Below are 22,598 nucleotides of genomic sequence, written 5' to 3'. Positions count from 1 at the left end.
AGTAATTTGGGGATTCATAAGGGGGACAAAGGGAGAAAAACGAAAGAAATAGATGTTCCTGAAATCATTGCACGGGAGTGGTGTTTGTAGAAACAAGGGCAGATATAGTATACAAAGTTGGAGGGGAATGAATGAATGATCCGGCTGGTAGCCAGCATTGAGGGCAGTGTTGTGTGATCTGTCTGAGAAGGCATCCCCACTGAGGAGACAGGAATCATTGAGGAGTTTCCAGCGTCAGCCATAAGGGGGTACTGTGGGCCCAGAAAACTTGGTTGCTGCTGGGAAGGGCTTGGAAATAGGGGAGAAGGGAGTCAGAGGGCCTTGCTCTGGGGCATGCTACTGAGCAGGCGCCCTCTGGCTGTGATTGTGCTAGCAGTGTATCCCAACACCATAGAACTGGGTGCAAAGTGTGAAAAAGAAGCCACAGCAGAACTTAGTTGGAGCACCCGCAGTGCTGCAGGAAGAGAGACAACTTGGGAACAAAGTTGCCAGATGGAAACAGACATTGCTGGCTGTGAGTCCTGTAGTCGATCAGGTCAGGGGTATGACATAAATTGATTACTACTGTCTACCAATCACTTGGCATGGGTTATTTCTCATCTGTAATACAAAATAGCTATGGAAAACTCATCTTAGGCACAAAGAAACCCACCGTAAACATATGGTCAAGGCTATACAATGGGGGAAACTGATCTAGGTCTCTGCTTACTGCCTACTGACTCTTCACCTGCCTTCCTTCAGGAAGCAAGGAGGTCTGGTCTTCTTGGAATGTGGGTTCTGGAAGCCCTGTTCACTTTCTCTCCCATTCCCCTGTCCTCCTCACCCCACATTTTACCCTACAAATTACAGTATGAATGCTCCTCTAGAGAAGAGCTAAGGGGAAAGGGTAGGAAGGGCTGCAGAAACCCGGAGTCAAGCAGCAGGGATAGTCTTGGTGGGAACTGGGGATGGAGTATGGCTCTGATTGGTTCAGCTCTCACTGAATCTGCACTCAGGGTCCCAGAGAGCCACCAGTGCCAGCACTGCATTGTCTCTCCACAATAAAGAAAGCTGGGCACGCTGCTGGCTCACACCTGTAATTCTAGCTACTCAGGACACTGAGATCTGGGGACAGAAGTTCAAAGCCAGCCTGGGTAGAAATGTCCATGAGAAAAGTCCACAAGACCTATTTTTAAAAAGCCATGAGTGGAGCTGTAGATCAAATTGTAGAATGCCCAAACTAAGGGACATTGACGTGAGTTCAAGCCCCAATAATGGAGGAAGAGCAAGAGGAGGAGGAGAAGGAAGAGAAGATCAAGAGGACAAAAAGGAGGAGAGGAGGAAGAGGAGGAGGAGGAGAAGGGGGAAGGAGAGAGGAAGAGGAGAAGAGGAGGAGGAGGAAAAGGAGGAAGAGAGAAAAAGAGGAAAAGAGAAGAGAAGGAGGGGAAGGAAGAAAAAGAAGGAGGAGGGGAGGGAGGGGGAGGGAAGGAAAGGAGGGAGGAGGGAAGGAAGGAAGGGAGGAGGGAAGGAAGAAAGGAAGGAAGGAAGGAAGGAAGAAAGGGAGGGAGGGAGGGAGGGAGGGAGGGAGGGAGGGAGGGAGGGAGGGAGGGAGGGAGACTGTGAATCCATGGATACCCGCAAACTGTGACATGAAGGCACAAGCATATATTATATCACTTCTGTAGAAGTTTCTGTGACTTGCTGTCTTTTCTCCTGTCTACTTTTCCTATCTAGTAAATCCAATGCTTCTTTTTCTTTTTTCTTCTTCTGGTGCAGCAGGGATTTGAACTCAGTGCTGTGCACTCACTAGGCAGACAGTGTACTGCTGAGACATGCCTTCACTACCGAAATCCAACCTTTCTACAAAGATATTTTGACTTGTTCAAGCCATGGGATGGGGAATCTATTAAGTTTTCTCAGCTAGACACTGAGGGGAACTGATGTGTAATTTAATTCCTGAATGTGCCTGTGATCTTGCACCTTGATTTATTTCAGGTTTAAACAAATCTGTTCAAAAGATACCTGTTTTATTGTTGTTGCCATTAAATAGTCATTGTTTTAGCTTTTCTTTATCATGTAACTGGGATTTGAATTTTTTAAATTTTTTTTTTTAACAACGGCTCATGATAAGCATAAAAGCAGAGGAAACTTGGGCAACTCCACACTCCAAATACATGAATACTATTAAACTCCCATCCTTTCAAGTAAAGAAAAAGGGAACTTTGAGGAAGCAGATGGTGGCGGGGGGAGGTGCAAAGAGTAGATAATTCTCTTGCTCTGTGCAGTATCAAGTAAGCCCCCAACCCCTTCTCCTCTCCCTCTGCCTTTCCCCTCTCATTTCAACAGAAGGAAATCTCTCTCATCACCAAATTGCTTTCTTCCACTTCAGCTTCAGCAACTCTCTAAACCAAACCCTGCGCCTTAAACAACTTAACACATAACCTCTCAGCTGCCAAAGTCACAGCTTACATTCATACCCACTGCAACTTCATTTATTTATTTTTTAATTCCCCCCGGTTGTGGGGCTTGAACTCAGGATCTGGGCACTGTCCCTGAGCCTCTTTGTGTTCAAGGCTAATGGTCTACCACTTGAGCCACAGTGCCACTTACAGTTTTTGAGTGGGTAATTGGAGAGAAGAGTCCCAAGGGGACTTTTCTGCCAGGGGCTGGCTGCAAACTGTGATCCTCAGATCTCAGCCTCCTGAGTAGCCAGGGTTACAGGTGTGAGCCACCTGTGCTCAGCCCCAACGCAACCTTTATTTCTTATTTCTCTTGCCCTTTCCAAACCAATATGCAGATTAAATAACTATACAGGTTGTTCAGTCACAACCCTTCTGCTAAAGAGGGGAGTGGCTCAAACCATGAAATGGACACCTTATCTTGGCAACAATAAAAGGACAAAAATCACAACAATAGGAATAAAAGCATGGTGTCCCAAACAGTTGATTGTGTTCAGTGCCCGAAGGACACATGTAGAGGAGAAAGATCATGGTGTATCCTAATAAATGATGATTCTTAGAGCCCTAAGAATAGCAGAGACAATACAGCTGGAAGCCACTCACAATGAGGGACCCACATGAAAGGGAACTGGAAGAGGTGGGAAGTAGAAGTCATCTGAGAATGACTGCTAAAATTGGCTTGGCCTTCATTTAATATCTTCACAATTAGAAGAAAAAAAAATTTAAGGGGGTGGTACATGTGGGCCACATAAGTCTTGCCTTGTCAGTGTCCCCATGAAGATATCAGTTTTTGTTCAGGAACAAAGACAAGAGAAAATGTAGTTCACACTCACTGAAGAACAGGACAGAGGAACTAGCAAAGGTGATAGGATTCAGGAACAGCAAAAACACCTGGACCCCAGTGAAGTCCAAATTGGATGGGAGAGGGGAAAGGAAGATAAACTACTGCTTTTAAGACTTCAGAATGGACTGGAGATGTAGCTCAGGGGCAGAACACTTAACTTTGGCGTGTGCAAAGTGCTAAGTTCAAGCCCCAGCTTTGGAAAAATAAATCAAAGAATCCATGCTATGTAGAGTTTATCTACACCTAGCTATACACATAGACAGAAATGCCTAAGCATAGGCATGTATATGCAGAAATCTTCCTCTTCTAAGTGCTGGTCCAGACAGATCAAGAATTGTGTAGCTGAATGTCTTACTTTTTCTGCAAGAAATTCGTGATGGCCACCATGGCTGAGTACACTGACCTGAGCACCCACCACCCAGCTCTAAACAAATCTTGATTGGCTCACATTTCCCTGCCACAAGACACAGTTGAGTCCTGATAGGAGACATGAGGAGGCAGTGATCCGTACAGCACATAGCAACTGAGGAAGCAATTAGAAAAAGGAAGTCCTTGAAACTCCAACTAAAAATGGGAAACAGACCCGCTGTGGGGCAAGTTGAGTAGTAGGAGCATTAGGCGCCTGTTGCTTAATCTGCAGAATTCTGTCAGGAAGGCTGTGTGAGGGAGGGAGCAGGCATACAGGCTCTTGGCCAGGGTATGCTGGGCAGCCACCACTGCTGCATGCTGGGAGAGCTGTCCAAAATAGTCTAGAAGTTATTCTGAAGGAAACAAAATGCATGCACTTTGACATTTAAGCGGACTGGCTGAGAGGTGCGTGTGAATTGTGCCCTTTGCTGTGTTCATGTGCAAAATTGCACCCGTAACTGAGAACTCCACTCTTGTGCTCCCCTGGTACACACCATCCACACACACACACACACACACACACACACACACACACACACACACGCAATTTGGAGGAAGCCAGATTTCAAAACTAAACAAAACCAAGCTTTGACTTTACTGAAGCCCTATTCATCGTTTAACCAGCAAGCCTGTTGAGAGCACGTAAAGATGGCATATACATATTAGTTTTCACCTGGTACTGGTGGCTCATGTCTACTCCTAGCTGCTCAGGAGGCTGAGATCTGAGGATCTCAGTTCAAAGCCAACTGGGACAGGAAAGTCCATAAGACTCTTATCTCCAATTAACCACCTAAAACCGGACGTGGAACTGTGGCTCAACGTGGTAGAATACTAGCCTTCAGCAAAAGAGCTCAGGGACAGTGCCCCAGGCCTTGAGTTCAAGCCCCACAACTGACCAAAAAAAATAAAAGATGATACATAAGTTTTCAAAATTCCATCTCAATAGCATGCCAATAAAAACCTATATATTTCATGGAGGACATAACAAATCCTAAAATAGGTTGAAAACAGTGTCTATCCTACACTAATACAAAGAGATTAAGATATGCAAGCAAATTGTGAGTCACTGAGACATGTTTTACACTATTACATCACCAGTGAGGGACTGTGATGGAATTCAGGCAGGCCTGAATTGCAGAATATCACCAGCCAATCCAGAAAGAAACTGGACCTCAATCATGCAGAATGAAGAACTTGATCGCAGCTCAAGCCCACCAATCATCTTCCAAATTGAGACACACTTCTAGATCCACAAACTTGAGTGAAAGTGATCCGTTACCCTTTTTATTGTTTTAGTAAAGATGAGGCCGCAGATAACAAAAATAAGTTTCTAGAAAAGATTGCCAGGCGTTAAGAAGGGGAGGGAGATGATTTTATAGGAGAGACCTGAGGGACTTGGGGCAGATGGGTAGAACTTACTGTTGAACTTACAGGCTTGATGGCTGTCGCGGGCTCATGACTGTAGGCAGTTGTTAAAATCCATAGCACACTGGGAAGGGATGTGAGGGGTAAACAAAGGAGGAGGCTGCAATGCTTGATAAGAAATGCACTCATTATCTTGCCCATGTAATTGTAACCCCTCTGTACAGTATGTTCACAAAAAATTAAAATTAAAATAAAAAAAATCCATAGCACAAAGAGTGAGTGTTGTATATAAGTAATAAAAACAAAATTTAAAAAAAGAAGAGAGAAAAGCATAAATAGAGAAGGCAAGAAAATTATGTATTTGATATGATCCAATTGGTTTTTTGGTCATTGCTGTAACATATGAGCATGTATGTATGTGGGAGGTGGGAGGTGAGTGTGTATGTGTGTGTGGGAGGTGCTTTTCTGAGTCTTCCATTTCTGTCTTCCCACATTTACCACAAAGATATATGTTTCAGAAATTAATTCTCAAGTAGCTATGAATTCTTTTTCTGGGAAGGGGAAATTAACAAATCCTCTTAGTGGCCTTTTATAAGGGTACATCACACTAAAAGCCAATGTTGTTAAACTTCCTACATATGGAATGTCAATTAAATTATGTCAAATAAGTCCCAGGGTTATATATTATATAATGATAAAAATGAAGGTTAAAAAGAATCAATATTAATATGGAAGATTGCTTTTGTTTTAATGTTAGGCAGGAAACACACATTTTGAGTCTACAACCGTTTGAAATATAAGAAGAGTCTGGAGAATGATTAAAATTTTTCTTTTTAAAAATTAGTTTTCTTGCTTTTAAGACTAGTGATCAGGAAAACTAATTCTAGAAATGAACATGAAAAATTACTGTACTGAATTACTATTAAAGTAATTCAATAATATAATTATGGAGTTGACGACTTCTAGTAATAAAGTCTCATGGTAGGAAATATAAATCCTCTATAATGGAGGGTGAGCCAGTTCCTCTTTTGTCTTGGGTGTCAGTGGTAGAGTTGTTTAGAAATGTGTTTATTTACATACAGACATTCATGTTTCAAAACAGTGAAGACTAGAATATTTCCAGAAACCCAATCGGACTCATTGGTTTTCATTCTGGATTTTCTCTAAATCGATAGAAATATAGACTTGATGGTATGATACAGTTATTTCCAGTCCCTTCTAGAGTAAGAAAACTGAATAGAGCTGATTTGAGAATCCCTGGGCATGATGAGCAAGCTTGAGAAGTTAATTCAAAATGTGTTTCTACTACACTCAGCTTACCTAACTTAGTATAAGCGGGCCACATGTAGAAACCACAGTGACCAAAGATCCAAATAAGCTTTAAAATATACAAAGTATTGGGTAGAATTCAACCCATCAGGTGACCTTACGGAGTGTTAGCCTTCCAAACAGAAACTGATGTTTAGTTCTCATTCTGTTATGCTCAGTAATGAAGTATTTTTTAAAATAGTATATGTAATATAAATAAGAATGTACAATAATTATATCAATGATTATAATATATAATATAATGCATATATTATATTGATAATTATAATATACAATGTATATATTATATTAATAATTATAATATAATATATATTCATATCAAGGATGAGTTTTAAGGCCTATTTAGAGCATTTCTTTTAGGGTACACCATTCTAAAAGAGCCAAGTAAGGTTTATAAATATTCTGTAAAGGTGTGTCTGTTTCTGCGAGTAGAGATGTATCCACTCACTCCTGTCGGCAATATGGCTTGAGTGGAGAAAAATTGTCAGGTGATAGGAAGGAGTTGGGAAAGTGATAGCTAGAGCAGCATTTTCCCAAAGTTCTTAGACACACATCATCTGAATGAGCATAAAAGGTTCATATTAAATAAGTTTGGAATTCATTTCCCCCTATGGGACTGACAAGGCATATAATAGCACTAAGAACTGACAAACTGAAAAACAACCAAACCAAACCCACTGGACTCAGAAGACAGGACTTCTACCAACAACTCCACAGTGCCTATCTGGTGCACAATTAAGACACAAATGGCCCCATAGCTCTGGTTCAACTTCCTGCACTCCAGGCTCAGGCTCAGGCCCAGGCTCATGGGGGCTTCATTCTTGACCCATGTGTCCAGAATCACCCCAACTGGGAAGGGGATGGGGACAATTGGACACTGTTAAAGTTCCCAGGTGGAACTGGCAATCATTCCTTTTTACATTTTGTAAGCCAAGCAATGACAACTTTATTTAAAAGCTGAATATTTATCTATAACTGTCAACATGGAATTTATTTTTTTCATGCAATTGTTTCTAACATATTAATAAGATGACTTCTTTGTTGCTTTGTATGTCCCTCCCCCACAGTATATATAACCCCTGATTTCACTGTATATGATGTTGGTATAAATTGCGGAGGGGTAGGGAAAAAAACAAATCGTTTAACTAGGGATACAGGTGGACCCATTGCAACAATGAGATGTGCAAGTCGTTATGTCAAAAAATGAACTTTACAACTTTGTTGGGGGGGGAAGGATCGGGTGGAGGGAGACGGGGGGGGGGAAGTATGGGAAGGGATGGGAAGGGGAAACAAAGAAGAGGCAACAATGCTTGATAAGAAATGTACTCGTTATCTTGCTCATGTAATTGTAACTCCTCTGTACGGTATTCTCACAATAAAAAAAAAAATAAACCTCTAGAGCCATGAAGGAAAGGAAATTCAACAAAAGCGGTTGTCTTGGGACATGTGATAAGACTAGGTTTCGTTCTAATGAAGGTCTTTTTCCAGGACATGTGTTGGGAATACTCAAATGCCATATAGTTCTTTGAGGCTCACATCCCAACCCTACAATTGGGGTAGAGAGCAAAACACACAGCAGACACTGCAAAGACAGGAACATTTGAAGATCCAAGTGCAAGTAATGTGCCACCGATCTGTCTACAGTCTTTCCACTCAGTGCCCCTTCTCTACCACCTGTGTCACCTGAGAAAAATGGTTGTACTTCCTCCTCTTACTTATCCTCCTTAAGTAGCCTGTTGGAAACTGTAATCTTTCACATAAAGTCACCCTTTTAATTGCAACACATTTTCACTCATTAAAATGTTATCTAAGGGAATTCATAGAAGTAAAAATAAAAAGAACTTCATTAGTGGCCTTGAACAAGCAGACCCTAGAATATGGATACAAGTCCTTTACAGAGAACAGCAGTGACAGATAAGAAATGGAAGATCAGGTCAGAGGGGACAGAGAGGAGAGAGAGAGAGAAAGAGAGAAAGAGAGAGGGAGAAGAGAGAGAGAGGTGTGTGTGTGTGTGTGTGTGTGTGTGTGTGTGTGTGTGTGTGTGTGTGTGTGTGTGCATTGTTTTAGATTGGATCAGCATCAGTTTTCTGTTGCTACTGTAACAAACAGCCATATGCTTAGTGGCTTTAAGAAAACACGAATTGATTACCTATGGTTCTGAAAGCCAAAGTCTAAAATAGATCTCCTTTAGGCTAAAATCAAGGTAATGGCATAGCTGACTGCCTTCTGGAAACTCTAGGGGAAAAAAATCTGTTTTCTTGCATTTTCCAGCATTTACAGCCTGCCAGTATTCTTTGGCTTATGACTCTTTTCTCTTTGTTTCTGGTGGTGGGGGGTGTGAGTTGGGGATTTGTATGGTACTCAGGGCTTTCCATTTGCTAGGCAGGCACTCTTATCATGTGAGTCTTATGTGCATTCCCATTTTCCTACTGGTTACTTTCAAGGTAGGGTCTCACTTTATACCAGTCCAGCCTGGGCTGCCATTTTCTTTTGTTGTGCTTCCCCATCTTGCTGGGCATGACTGGCTCACAGCATGTGGCTTGGATATAGATTGTGATGGAATCTCGTGAAATTTGATGCCCAGCCTGACCTCAATCTACAGTCGTGTAATAATCACCTCACATTGTAAGAAAGCCAGTGTGAAAGTCACGAGATGGGTACAGCTGGGAAATGGAGACATGCTTAAAAAGAAGCAACTCACAGAAAGAAGGGCAGAGAATTAGGCCAAGGGCCAGGTACAGCCAATATTAGGTAGGATTGGGGCCATAATCCCAAAAGACATAATCCCATACACCGTAAACTCTATTCTGACATTCTGAAAGGCCAGAATCTGTCAATTTTTAAACCCCTAAATTCAGAAGTTCCAAAAGATCAGAACTCCAAGTTGGGCGCCGATGGCTCATGCCTATAATCCTAGCTACTCAGGTGGCTGAGATCTGAGGATCATGGTTTAAAACCAGCCCAGGCAGGAAAGTCCATGAGACGTTTATCTCCAATTTACCACAAGAAAATTGGAAGTGGTACTGTGGCTCAAGTGGTAAAGCACTTGCCTTGAGTTGAAGAGCACAAGGATAGTGTCCAGGCCCAGAGTTCAAGCCCCACGACTGACAACAAGAACAAAAAAAGATCAGAACTCCAGAATATAATTCTTGAAAACACAATTTTAAAATAATTTTAAAGAAGTGTTTAAAGTTTTTAATGGCAGTGTATTGGGGAAATATGTAAAATATGACCCAAAAATATCATAGGCCACTTCATGTAATGGAACAGAAAGGTATAACATGAAATAAAAGAGACCCTATATTTTTGAAATAATAAAGCTCCAGCCAACAGTTATGCAGATACTTATAAGCAGATGAGCCATCTTTATAAACAAATAGATCAAAAAGTGAAATGCATAATTATATTTCCCTGTGTGGTTGGTCATGGTGTGTGTCCAGCTTTGTAACTACAGTCACTGGGAAAACCCCGCTGGACAATAGCAAGCCTTGGTTAAGATCCAGCAAAACACTCTACAGGTCACCACTAAAGATAATACAGTCCCCCAAAGAGTGGAAATCTCAAGATACTTTTATATTTCACAACACAAACGTATCAAAAACTCCAGCTCTATTTACTGAGGAAATTTCAGTGTTTTCATGTTTATGCACAATGCTTACGAACGAAGTCAACAGTTCCATAATGTAATTTTACAGAGTCAAATTTCCAAAAGCTACATAAAGGGAATTAGACCCTCTAAAGTCTCTGCCAAAGCCTCTGGCCAATTGAATACACTAATCTTCACTGGAAATACACCCAAACTAATGCTTTGGCGGGTTCCCATGTGTCTGGTCTGATGAACTTGATGCAACAATCCCTAAAATAATTGATTGTGCACTCAGCCCTTCCACAGAATCTAACTGTCTTTCCCTCTTCCACAGCCACCCACCTGCTTTCTCAAGGGGAATTGTGGTTTGGGAAATACCAAGTCTTGAGATTTCAGCATTTTTGTATGCTACTCTTCCGGGATTATGATTTTGAGGGAATCTAAGATTGTCAACATTAGGAATGTTGATCTCTCAAGATTTCAGAATCATGACTTGGGACCTTTTTTGAAGAGTCATGAGTAGCCAAATAATGGTGAGTTTTGAGTAGGCCAGGACTAGGATTTTAATGGTATTTTTTAAGTGAGCAGTTTTGCTACTGGATGAGTAAACGATGGCAAAGCAAGCCAGAACAGAAGCAAGGAGATGAGGAAGGCACTGGTTATCCTTGTAGTGGGGCCTGGTTTGAATGATAGCAATAAGGGCTAAGAAGTGACTAGAGCTAGAAATACTGGAAAGCACAGCTAGTGGGGTAGGATTATAGATCAGCTAAGGAAGGAAAAGAGCGGACATGTTGACCTGAGTTACTAGAGATTGGAATTGATCCAGGTTAGTGGGGAAAGGAAATATCATGGCTTGACACAGTTATGTGAAATTTGGGATAAAGATTAGATATCCAAGTGGATATCAAATAGAAAGTTGAATAAATGATCCCAGACCCATACAAAGGCCTGAGGATTAAAATGTAGAAACAGGGCTAGGTGCTCATGGCTTACACCTATAATCCTAGCTATTCAGGAGGCTGAGATCTAAGAATCACAGTTTGAAGCCATCCTGGGCAGACAAATCCAAGAGATTCTTATCTCCAACTAACCAACCAAAAGCCAAAACTGGAGATGTGGCTCAAATGGTAGGGCACCAACCAGGAGAAAAATGCCAAGTGAGAATACAAAGTTCAAGATCCAGTTAACCCCCCCCTCCACCCCAACGCACACACTCATACAAAAACAAAAAAATGTAGAGAAGATTGAAGCCATATATATAAGGATGATATGTGAGACTAGACTAAGGGAGTAAGAGCGGATGAAGGAAAAGGCAGCAAAGTGAAGCAAATATACCAGAAAACAGATGAACCCAAAATGGAGCTGAGTAAATACTTGGGAGAAGAGGAAGACGGTGATAACACAGGAAGGAGGTATAAAAATCATCTTGATTGGATTTGATGTTTGGAGGGGAAAAAATGGTCCTTTAAAATTTTTCTTGCATAAGAAGCAAGGTTATAAGCTAAGAGTGCGGAGACAGAAGAGATTGGGAGAAGGGAATGGAATAGTAATGACAGAATGGCAGAAGGCATCGGGTAAGGAAATGACTAAGATGATCAGGCAATGAGTAAACCACACCACTGTCTGATGTATTTATTGAGAGAATACGGGTTTGCCTCCGTTCACTACAGAGTGTAGGTCTACTTTTTGGGGATGAAGTTTAATTTGATCTTCCAGAGAATAATTCCATCTTAGATGCTAATCTTCCAGAAGAATAAGTAGCAGACTTAGAATTCTACTTGTATACTTCAATGCCTGTTTTGTGTAACTTTTAGAATGGTGATTGTTTTTTAACCATGGTATGAACTGTTCCATTACATAAATGCTTGGGATCATTTTTACTTCATCTTCTAGCATCAGGGTTGAAATCCTAACAAATATACAACCGTGTGACATGAGATGATGTAGATACCTTTCCTTCCTTCCTTCCTTTCTTCGTTCCTTCCTTCCTTCCTTTCTTCGTTCCTTCCTTCCTTCCTTTCTTCCTTCCTTCCTTCGTTCCTTCCTTCCTTCTTTCCTTCCTTCCTTCGTTCCTTCCCTCCCTCTCTCCCTCCTTATTTCTCCATTTCTCCCTCCCTACCTCCCTCCTTTCTTTTCTTCTCTTCTCTTCTCCTTCTTTCCTTCCTTCTTCCCTTCTTTCCTTTCTTTCTTTCTTTCTTTCTTTCTTTCCTTCTTTCTTTCTTTCTTTCTTTCTTTCTTTCTTTCTTTCTTTCTTTCTTTCTTTCTTTCTTTCTTTCTTTCTTTCTTTCTTGTCAGTTGTGGGGCTTGAACTCAGGACCTGGGCACTGTCCCTGAGCTCTTTTTGCTGAAGGCTAGTGCTCCAGCACTTTGAACCACAGCACCACTTCCCATTTTCTGATGGTTAATAGGAAATAAGAGTCTCATGGATCTTCCTGCCTGGGCTGGCTTTGAACTGCAATCCTCAGATCACAGCCTCCTGAAGAGTTATGATTATAGGCATGAGCCACCAGCACCCGGCTGTAAATACCTTTGCAACTGCTACTGGGAATCAAATTTACATAGCCTTCATTCTGAAACATTATATTTAAAGACAGTCTTTTGAGGTCATATTGAAACCATTTATGTCAGTTCCTGGGCTTTCTGGGACCCTCATGCTGAGAGGTTTTCATTACTTCTCAGAACACAAAATGATTAAGCAGTAAACAGATCATGCTGTATCCCTGACTAACCAAAAATGGTATCTAATCCACATTGAGAGTTCTCATTATTCAGTTAGCTACACCTATAAAATAGCACAAGATAGGTGATTCTAGATAATTCTTCCAACTGTGAGAAAATCTAGAGATGAAAGTGTGAAACATTCTAACTCACCATGGTTGAGGTTGATAAGAAGATTTCTGGTAAAATAAAGGTTTTACAAGCCTGGTTTTGTATTGAAGAAAGTACTCTGGTTCCAAGATAAGAGTTGCTACTTGAAGGTAGATCACTTGATCAAGAGAGACTAGCCAGGTTACTCTGGCATAAGCTAGGCTGAAGAACATGGTGCTCATTACCACATTGGAGTGGCTGAAAGGATGAGAGAAATAAATGGACTTGGCCTTGAGAGATATTTAGGAGAAAGGAGCAACAGGAAGTGGATGATTGAATGGAATTTTTGGAGTACAGAATTGGTTCCTGTCAAAGACATGTTCCAGGCCTTGTAACTTGGTGAAAAGAGTTACCATTAAATCTAATGAACTAAGCAGACATACTGTGTGCCTAGCCTTGTCCAGGCCTAATCCAGCTATCACAACAGAACATGAAGGCTTTGGCAGGAAAAAGGACTCTGTTCTTGACTTGAATGAGTGTTTTTGTGGGTCAGTAAGAGCTTTTCAAAGAGGAAAATGAAAAAGTCAGAGATGAAGAGTGGTGTGTGTGTGTGTGTGTGTGTGTGTGTGTGTGTGTGTGTGTGTGTGTGTGTGTGTGTGTGTGTGTGTGTGTGTGTGACACATATGTCCATATTCATCTCTGGGATTAACAGATAAGTGAGAAATTGTACCAGCTAATGTGGAGGTAATGAAGTGAGTTTTAGAAAATGAGGCCAAACTTGGTGTTTCCATCAATACAATCCAATTATAGTCAGCTCTGTTTTTCCAACTTTTGTGTCACACTTGGGAGTTGTTTTTTGTTTTGTTTGTTTGTTTTTAATTTTATTGGTTACAGATGTCTTATAATTTCCCTCTGGAAGATAATTGATTTTTTTTCATTTCCCATTGCTTGCTCTCTAGCTGCCTCATATAAATTAGCAGAATTCTTGCCGACAAAGTTGTTTGCATCATACCTGGAAAAAGTCCATCTGCATTTCCCAAACAGACCTTACATAAGACCTCCATCATGCTACATATGAAAAACATTTCAAATTATATGGTGTGATGGGGAAAACTCACTCGTTTTTATTACTCCACAAAACTCTAAAGAGTACTGGCTTGCTACCACTGGGTATTCCAAACAAGAAGTTGGACATGTGAATTCTGTTCTAGGAAAGACAGCCTAGACATGGAAATAATTATGGCAGAAAATTTACATTACTACCCAGAGAAAAAAAAGTATCTAATAGGACAGATTGTATTACAGTCCTCCCTATTATTATCAGAACTCTGAAAAGCATATGTTTATGTCATGTAGTTTTACCAGAATTTGGTTGTATATGAAGCCAAACATTTAAATCGTGATATGAACACATGATTTTTCAAGGTTTCCTAAGTTCCAGAAAAGAATAATTTATTTCTCTATTGTTAAATTCCAAAGGGCTCAATGGGGTATAACAAATATAACAGCAACAACGTCCAGGAAAGTGGATACTAACCACCTCACTTGCTACTTTTATGTAATTCCTTATACAAATTTTGTTAGCTTGCACTATTTGAAAATGTTTTAAGTATTTTTTTTCAATTTGAGAAGAGAATATGTTTGGGGACTTAGATTTTAAAATGGTACATAGGGAATAGGCTGAAAAGAAAGAGGAAAGGATTTCATAAATGTCTGTTAAAATGTCTGAAATTGAGCCGGGCACTGATGGATCATGGTTCAAAGCCAGCCTGTGCAGGAAAACGGTGAAACTCTTATCTCCCATAAACCACCAGAAAACCAGAAGTGGCGTTGTGGCTCAAGTGGTAGAGTGCTAGCCTTGAGCTGAAGAGCCGAAGGACAGCGCCCAGGCCCAGAGTTCAAACCCCGTGACCAAAAAAAAAAAAAAAAAAGTCTGAAGTTGAGTAAGAATCAAGAAGAGTTACTTGAATATAAAGGAAGTCCTGGACATGAAGGTCAGCTAGACCTGTTTGTACATAACATACATATATAAGAGGAATCCTTGGTCTCCATTACATAAAATATATTTAGTCAGAGGAACACTTTTCTTGGATATCACAGGGGAAATGAATTAGTGCGATCGTTTTCCTAAATTCTTGAAAATTCACATTAAGATGGCCAAAAGAATGAAGGGTACAGCGGCAGTCTTTCAGAGCTCGTCATTAGTGGTTGTGGAATACTGAGAGTTAATACATTTGGGAGTTAAGTATGGATGACAGCAAAACCAACTCACATTCCTATCTTGGATTTGTTTCTTTAGACAAACAGGCCTGGCCCCTGCTGCGCTTTATTCTGAATTTTACCTAGGCCTATTCTTTATTCTCACATACATAGTTTCAACTTCAAATGAAACTTTTACAATGTGCATTTGACTATGATAAAGATTATAAAGCAACATTTAAAGATTTCATTCCCTCTTTTCCTGATTAAAGCTGTCTAGACAGCTCCTGTAGCAGCTTTAAGAAAGTCCCTGAGGGGACAGACTTGGAGGTGCTGACGGAAGATTGTAGGAAAACTGCCTGTTTTCCCACTATTAAGGTCATGAGCTTTATAAACCGTTTTCCAAAATGATCCCGCCTGCCAAAATGTTTCGCCACACGTGTGTCAGTTTCAGCCAGTCCCTTCTCCCCTCGCCTGGTGGATCTATCTTCACTTCTTATAATTCCTCCCGCTTTGTTAACCGAAACGATTAGAAAAATCTGCTGCAGCCCATGTGTGCAACACATCCCGCAGCCCCGATTCCTGTTGGGAAAGGCCTGTTCCCAGGAAGAAAGGGAACAAAAACTAGTGGGCTGGACACCCTACTAGATTTCTACCCACAATGCCCCAGACTTCAAACCCAGAAATGGAGGAGGAGCCAAATTAATTCCCACTGCCAACACCAGTGGGAATTTCCAAGGCTAAACTGCAGACCTTTTCATATATCTTCAGGGAACTTTTTTTAAAGATCATAAGTGCAATAATGCGTACTGTATATACTCAATAAAATATATTAAATGGAAATATAAAAGGACATTGAAGAATATACATATACATGTACACATTTGGAAGTTAATTATCTGTGGCATAAAAAATCAATCTTTCTTGGAAACAAATCCAAGAAAGGAATGTGAGCTGAGTAATGTATATATATATATATATATATATATATATATATATATATATATAGTATTGTAATTATATATATTGCCTTCAAGATAACCATCATTTATGTTATTTTCCAAAGAGAGACAACAGGGACAGACAGACAGAAACAGGAGTAAGAAACAGAACACTATATTTAAATAAAAGTAAAACCATACTGAATACTAAAGCATGAAGAAACTAATGAATAACTAAATAAGAACTTGGCTATTCCGTCAACACATGTTTTACTGAGGGCCTACTAAGTGCCTGAAGTGGGGAATGGAGATGCCAAGCAGAGAATATCTCTGTTCATGGAAGATATGTGTATTCTCAAGAGCCTAATCAAAACACGGGCGAACTAACAAGTAAAATCATCTCCCTGGAAGTGGCACTATGGCTCAAGTGGTAGAAACACTCGCCTTGAGCTGAAGAGCTGAGGGACAGTGCCCAGGCCCAGAGTTCAAGCCCCACGACCGACAAAAACAAAAAAATCATCTCCCACCGTGGTAAGTGCTTTTAAGACAACTAAACAGAGCGAAAGGAGAGCGACTGATGGGGTGGGCTGGCTTGGTGGCTTGAGGAAAGGAGTATGTGAGAGGAACATTTCAGGCACCACAGGAACAACTGTCTGTCTCAGGGAGACTGAAAGGGCTGAATGTGTTCCAAGGACAGAAAGTCAGTACATCTGCAGCTTTGTAATCAGGACCACGTGGGAGAGGCTGAGGCAGGCAAGGGCCGGTCATTCTGGCCCTCGGGGCCATGGTGCAGTCAGGGTTACAAATCACTGAGTAAAGAGACTGATGAAAAAATGGCATAGATTCAACAGGCTTTTCATCCTATAAGAAGCGAGATACCCCTGCGGCTTTATAGATGAGAATCAGTTCCTGGAGGTCCAAAGAAGTACCAAAAGAAATGGGAGTAGAAACTTTCCAGTATATGAGGAAAGAAGAATCACTAGCCCAATACCTGAATTCTTAACAATCAATACAATAACTAAAGGAGAAAATGAGTGAAGGGAATAAAGGAGCAAGTCACAGAAAAAAAAAAGAGGACGAAATTAAAATCTGGAGTAAAAAGTATATGTTCTGAAATTAACAAATGATGGATGGAAGTCCCCACTCTCTTGTACTGCAAGGGAGTCTGGGAATGGAGTTTCTCTGGAGGCCAGTTGGCACAGCTGATGAAAGAGATGATCAATTCCTAGGATCCACTAAAGTCATTCTGGACAGGTGCCAGAGAGAAACATACAAATGCAAACAATGATCGATCTAAGGATGCTTAGAACTCATGATTATAGTAATGGCAAAATGGAAACCAAAAATACAAAAAAGAAACTCCTAAAGTGTTATATGTGAACAGAATGGATACATAAAATTTAGATGATTATACAATGAGATATATTACTACATCAAAGTTAAAAAGTATGAACTGAGGATCTCTGCTCTAAGCCATCCTGGGCAGGAAAGTCGTGAGACCCAACCAAAAAGTCAGAAGTACAGTTGAGGCTCAAGTGGGAGAGCATCAGCCTTGAGCAAAAAGGCTCAGGGATAGCACTCAGGCCCTGAGTTCAAGCCTCAGTACTAACACACGCAAGCCTAGTATGCACACACATGCAAGCACACACACACACGCACACACACATACACACAGACATACTCACAAAGTACATTTTGGTTCATAGATTCAAAAGCTACTCCAAAGTGTTGCATAGAATCTTAAAAAAAGTTTTGGGGTCCATAGCATCTTTATCTTGAAAATAGGGTGAATGTTTAGTCATACTACTACGTGACAAGTATTATTATTGCTGTTTTCTTTATGGCCTGGGGTTTTCCATTAATTACAACATATCTAATTTATTTTCACCTTTGATATTTTTTTTCAGGTTCTTAGAACTTCCTTATATTAAACTTTAGTCTTCTTTGATTACAGAGCTCTTTGCAAATTTAAATGTATTAACTCTTTTTCTTGGTCCCAAAACCCCGCCCCCCAAACCAAAAAAACACCCAACCCATTCTCTGGTCTTTTCACCTGTTGTTTAACTTTATAAATAGTCTTTTACCACTTAGGACACTTTACATTTAAAAGTTAAACTTCAAAAGGCTTTCCCCTGGTTTTGTTTGTTTGCTTGCTTTTGACTTTGCCTTTTCTGTGACATGACAGTGCTCATCAGCTCTGAGAACTACTGGACTTCTTCAGGAGTTCAAAGTGGAGCTGACAATGTCCCGGGGTCACATAGGTGCTTCCTATGTGTTCCAGAGAACATGTGGCCTTGCCCTCTACACTTCAGCTATGTCATCAGCCACTGGTGTGTGGGCTTGGTTAGGAAAATGGAACCCTCATGAGCAAGGAGGGACTAGTGGCTGAGGCTTCCATGTCCTTGGGAAAGGCTGAGGTGTGTAGGTAAAGTGTCTGCCACCACAGGATGTAATCTCTCTGGCCGGAAGCACCTCGAAGGCATGGCTTTGCAAAGGTCGACTGGGAATGGCTGGCAGTACATCCCATCCATCACTGCGGAACCCCACGTGCCTGGCCACTGCTGTCAGCAGCAATCTCCCATGGACCTCTCATTCATCCAGGCTGTCAGCCCCAGCCAGAGCAAAGCTCATAGGGGCTGGGTAGTGCTGAGTGTTGACAGATGGGAGTTATTTTAACAAAAGATCACATCAAATTTAGTTTAAAAGAAAATCTCTTTCAGGCCACAAAGGGTTATGGGAGCACCGATATGCTAATACAGGCCCAGGTGATTTGGCATGAAAGAATCTTGTTCAGAAAAGATGAGAAACTAGAGTCATGGCCTTTTACAACCTTGACCCATATCGATAGCTTGCTTCTCTGAAATGTTATGGTACTACAATGTTACATTGAATGCCAGAAATGTATAAAAATAATAAAACAAATTGTGTTTTAGTGTGTGTGTGTGTGTGTGTGTGTGTGTGTCTGTGCCAGTCCTGGATTTTGAACTGAGGGCCTGGACGCTATCCCTGAGCTTTTGTGCTCAAGGCTGACTAACACTCTACCACTTGAGCCACAGCTCTACTTCTGGCTTTTTGGTGTTTAATTGGAGTTATAAGTCTCACAGACTTTCCTGCCAGGGCTGGTTTTGAACTTCAGTCCTCAGATCTCAGCTTCCTGAGTAGCTAGGATTATAGGCATGAGCCACTGGAGCCTGGCTAGAATAGAATTTTTAAAGGTGATTTGTGGACTTTGCCAGTCAAGAAAAGGGTGATACATCTAGATCATAGCTTCATCTTAGTAAATTGGATCCTGGAACAGTGGAATTCTTTATTATGTTTCTTAGATTGGGTATGGGATTAATAAAGTCCATTTGTTTGTACTATTCACCCAGAAAAAATGTTGCTGAAAAATTGCCATGGTTTCCACTCTCAGTGAAGTTATTGCACAGTTGAACCTGAATTGTGAGGGTGGAGAGGAGGGAAAGCCTCCTCAGGAACTACCCACCCAGGTAAAAATCACCCCATTTAATCTGGCCAAGACAGGTCCAGCTTAGAACCCCATAATTCATTTCCTCCCTCAGAGAAGCCTGCTTTTCTTAAGTACTTTTGGGACCTCCTAAAGGAGGTCAGTTTGCATGTTTGAGCTGCCAGTCTTCTTTCCATGGCCTTTTTAGTTGCTTGGTAGTTTAGAAATTTCAAAGCCAGTATAGTATTCCCCAGCCCCAAGCTTAATCAAAGCCAGACTGACAGTCTTGTGAGGTGTCACAATGTCACTCCTGAGTGCTACAAATCACGAATAATAATCTATTATGTGTGCGCGCGCGTGTGTGAGGTCTTTGCCAATTCTTAGGTATAGGTTGAATTTCCAGGTTTCTAAATGAGGAGATTGTTTTTAAGGGGGATGCACTATCAGTTGGAAACCTATGAGATTTCTGTTTTATGTGATATCTTAGTTTATAAGGAATAATGTTCATGTTCATTTCTCTAGTGATTTTGGTGACTGATTGCTTGCAAAGGAAAAGTGGGGGAAGGTGTCCTCACCCTTATTTGAGAGAAGAAATTAAAGATTAATGAACAGAAGATTAAATGAATCACCCAAGGTTATCTAGCTAGTGGCAATAAAATCCTTCAGCTCTGATTTCTGGAATCATCCAAGCTGCTAGACAATCAATAGAAATGTTTTCTGGGTGCTGGTGGCTCACATCTGTACTCCTAGCTACTCAGGACACTGAGATCTGAGGATCATGGTTCAAAACCAGCCTGAACAGGAAACTCTATGAGACTCTTATCTCCAATAAACTACTCAAAAAAGCTGGAAGTGGTACTGTGGCTCAAGTGGTAGAGCACTCACCTTGAGCAAAAAGAAGCTCAGGGACAGCGCCTAGGCCCAGCAAAAATAAATAAATAAATAAATAAATAAATACAAATGTTTGCATTTAAAAATTTTTTAGGCTATTAAGTGGTATGCACTTAATAACCTAAAGTATGCACTTTGGAGGGGATTTCCAGAACTTGTCCTTTTTTTCTTCTCCACTCAATTTTTTATTATCACATATTAATTATGCAGAATAATGGATTTCATTATGGCCTTTTCATGTACATATATGATGAAATTTTAAAATGCCCACCAAAACACAAGATTTTCAAGAAGGAAATTCACAGTTTCCTACTAACATGTTCAAAATGTCAATTCTAGGCTCAGATGGATAATATATATAATTTATGCTTTAAAAAAGTCTGTAATCTTAAGTAAACTCCATTGAGGGTTTAATTATGTGTTTATTTTGGCTTTACCTACGAGGATTTAATTTTTTTTAATAATATATTTATTAAAGAGTCAAGAAGAAATGAATGTAATATAAAGGAAAAGAAAAAGGCATAGAAATAAGATGGCCTGGTATGAAGGAATTCTTTAGCTATTATTGATGGAGCTCTAGTTCGGGAGGGAGCAGAGGAGAACTAAGTTGACGGGGAACCAGGAGGGAATGCAAAGAAAGACCTCTGTTTTTGATTAGCCCTGAAATGGGTTATAACTGAGTTGAGTCTCTCCCCAGCTGTCCTCTCTGGTGCTGACATATGCATAGAGTGTGTAACCCTGTGTTGGGCTTTCTCTTCAGGGGCTGTGTGGACACGTGTGTGTTACTTAAAAAAAACAAACACAAAACTAAGACCTTGGAGTCCTTAACCTTGGATTGCTAAACACGTGCTAAGAAATCTTGAGTTTTCCAGAAGTACCAGGGAGAATCTTGTATGTTTCACTATTGGAATAGAGTTGGAATTCTTTCAGGCAGTTTGAATGTTTTGCTCTTCTATCTGGAATGGGTGAATAGATGAAGTATAGATTTGGCACTATTACAGTCCACATGAAGTTCAAGTTTATGTAGTTTTCTCTGAAGTGTAAGATATTAGAAAATGCTTCCTTTAAGATGTGAAATGTCATGTGCATGTTTCCATTTTTATTTACCTAAGGAAAGGTTTAGCTTAGCCTTTCAGGGAAATCCCCTCAAAGTATCAAAACCAGTTTTCAAGTGGGGTGTGTGTGTGTGTGTGTGTGTGTGTGTGTGTGTGTGTGTGTGTGTGTGTGTGTGTGTGTGTGTGTGTGTGTGTGTGTGTGTGTGTGTGTGTGTGTGTGTGTGTGTGTGTGTGTGTAGGACCTAAGCACTGTCCCTGTGTGTGTGTGTAGGACCTAAGCACTGTCCCTGAGGTTTTTTGCTCAAGGCTAGTGTTCTATCACTTGAGCCACAGCTCTATTTCTGGCTTTTTGGTGGTTAATTGGAGGTAAAAGTCCAACAAACTTTCCTGCTTGGGCTCACTTTGAACTGCGATTCTCTGATTTCAGCCTCCCAAGTAATGAGGATTACAGACATAAGTCACTAACATCTACCTCTCAAATACCTTTTCAATAGGCAAATACAACGTACATGTATTCATTCTACACAATGCAGTGCTTTGGAGGAATTAAATCAAGCTAATTAATATACCACCCAACACATTTGCCTTTAGTTTTTCCTTTGATGAGAGTACTTAAAAATCTGTTTCCAGAACTGGAGTTCAATTCAGTGATGGAATTCTCTCTAAAATTCATGAGATGCTTCCTTTGATCCTTAACACCACCCCAAAAGTGATGTTTCTGAGTAATTTCTATCTGCATCTGACTAATAGCTGTTGTCACCCATGCTATATAATAGCTCTTCCTGAAGTTATTCCTTCTAATTGAAACACTTTTTTTTTCCAGAAGTGGTGATTATTTATTTATTTTTATTTTTATTTTTTTGTCGCTCATGGGGCTTGAACTCTGGGCCTGAGCACTGTCCCTCAGCTCTTCAGCTCAAGGCTAGCACTCTACCACTTGAGTCACAGCGCCACTTCCGGTTTCCTGGTGCTTTATTGGACATAAGAGTTTCACAGCTTTTCCTGACCAGGCTGGCTTTGAACTGTGATCCTCAGATCTCAGCCTCCTGAGTAGCTAGGATTACAGACGTGAGCCACCATCGCCAGGCTTTAGAATTGGTGTTTTTATTATCTTTAAGTAGTTGTACAAAGGAGTTGCCATTTAATAAAGCAGTTTGTAAATGCAATGTATCTTGATCAATGTCACCCCAACTTTCTCACCTGTCCCTTCACTACCCACCTCTTCCTCCACTTTTATTTTGTAGGACATACAGTTGATTCTTGACTGTACTCTCCCTCTTCTCCTCTTC

The 22,598-nt window shown here is 40.7% G+C and overlaps 1 protein-coding gene across 1 annotated transcript in view; it reads left to right on the top strand.

Moving 5' to 3' along the window:
* The window catches only part of Itga8 (integrin subunit alpha 8), a 162,292-nt gene that overhangs the window by 3,576 nt on the left and 136,118 nt on the right, over window positions 1–22,598 (top strand). The window lies entirely within an intron of this gene.

Source organism: Dipodomys merriami, unplaced genomic scaffold (genome assembly GCF_024711535.1).
Source record: "Dipodomys merriami isolate MVZ:Mamm:240054 unplaced genomic scaffold, mDipMer1.0.p SCAF_4, whole genome shotgun sequence".
Taxonomy (NCBI): domain Eukaryota; kingdom Metazoa; phylum Chordata; class Mammalia; order Rodentia; family Heteromyidae; genus Dipodomys; species Dipodomys merriami.
This window is presented reverse-complemented; position numbering and strand designations above follow the sequence as displayed.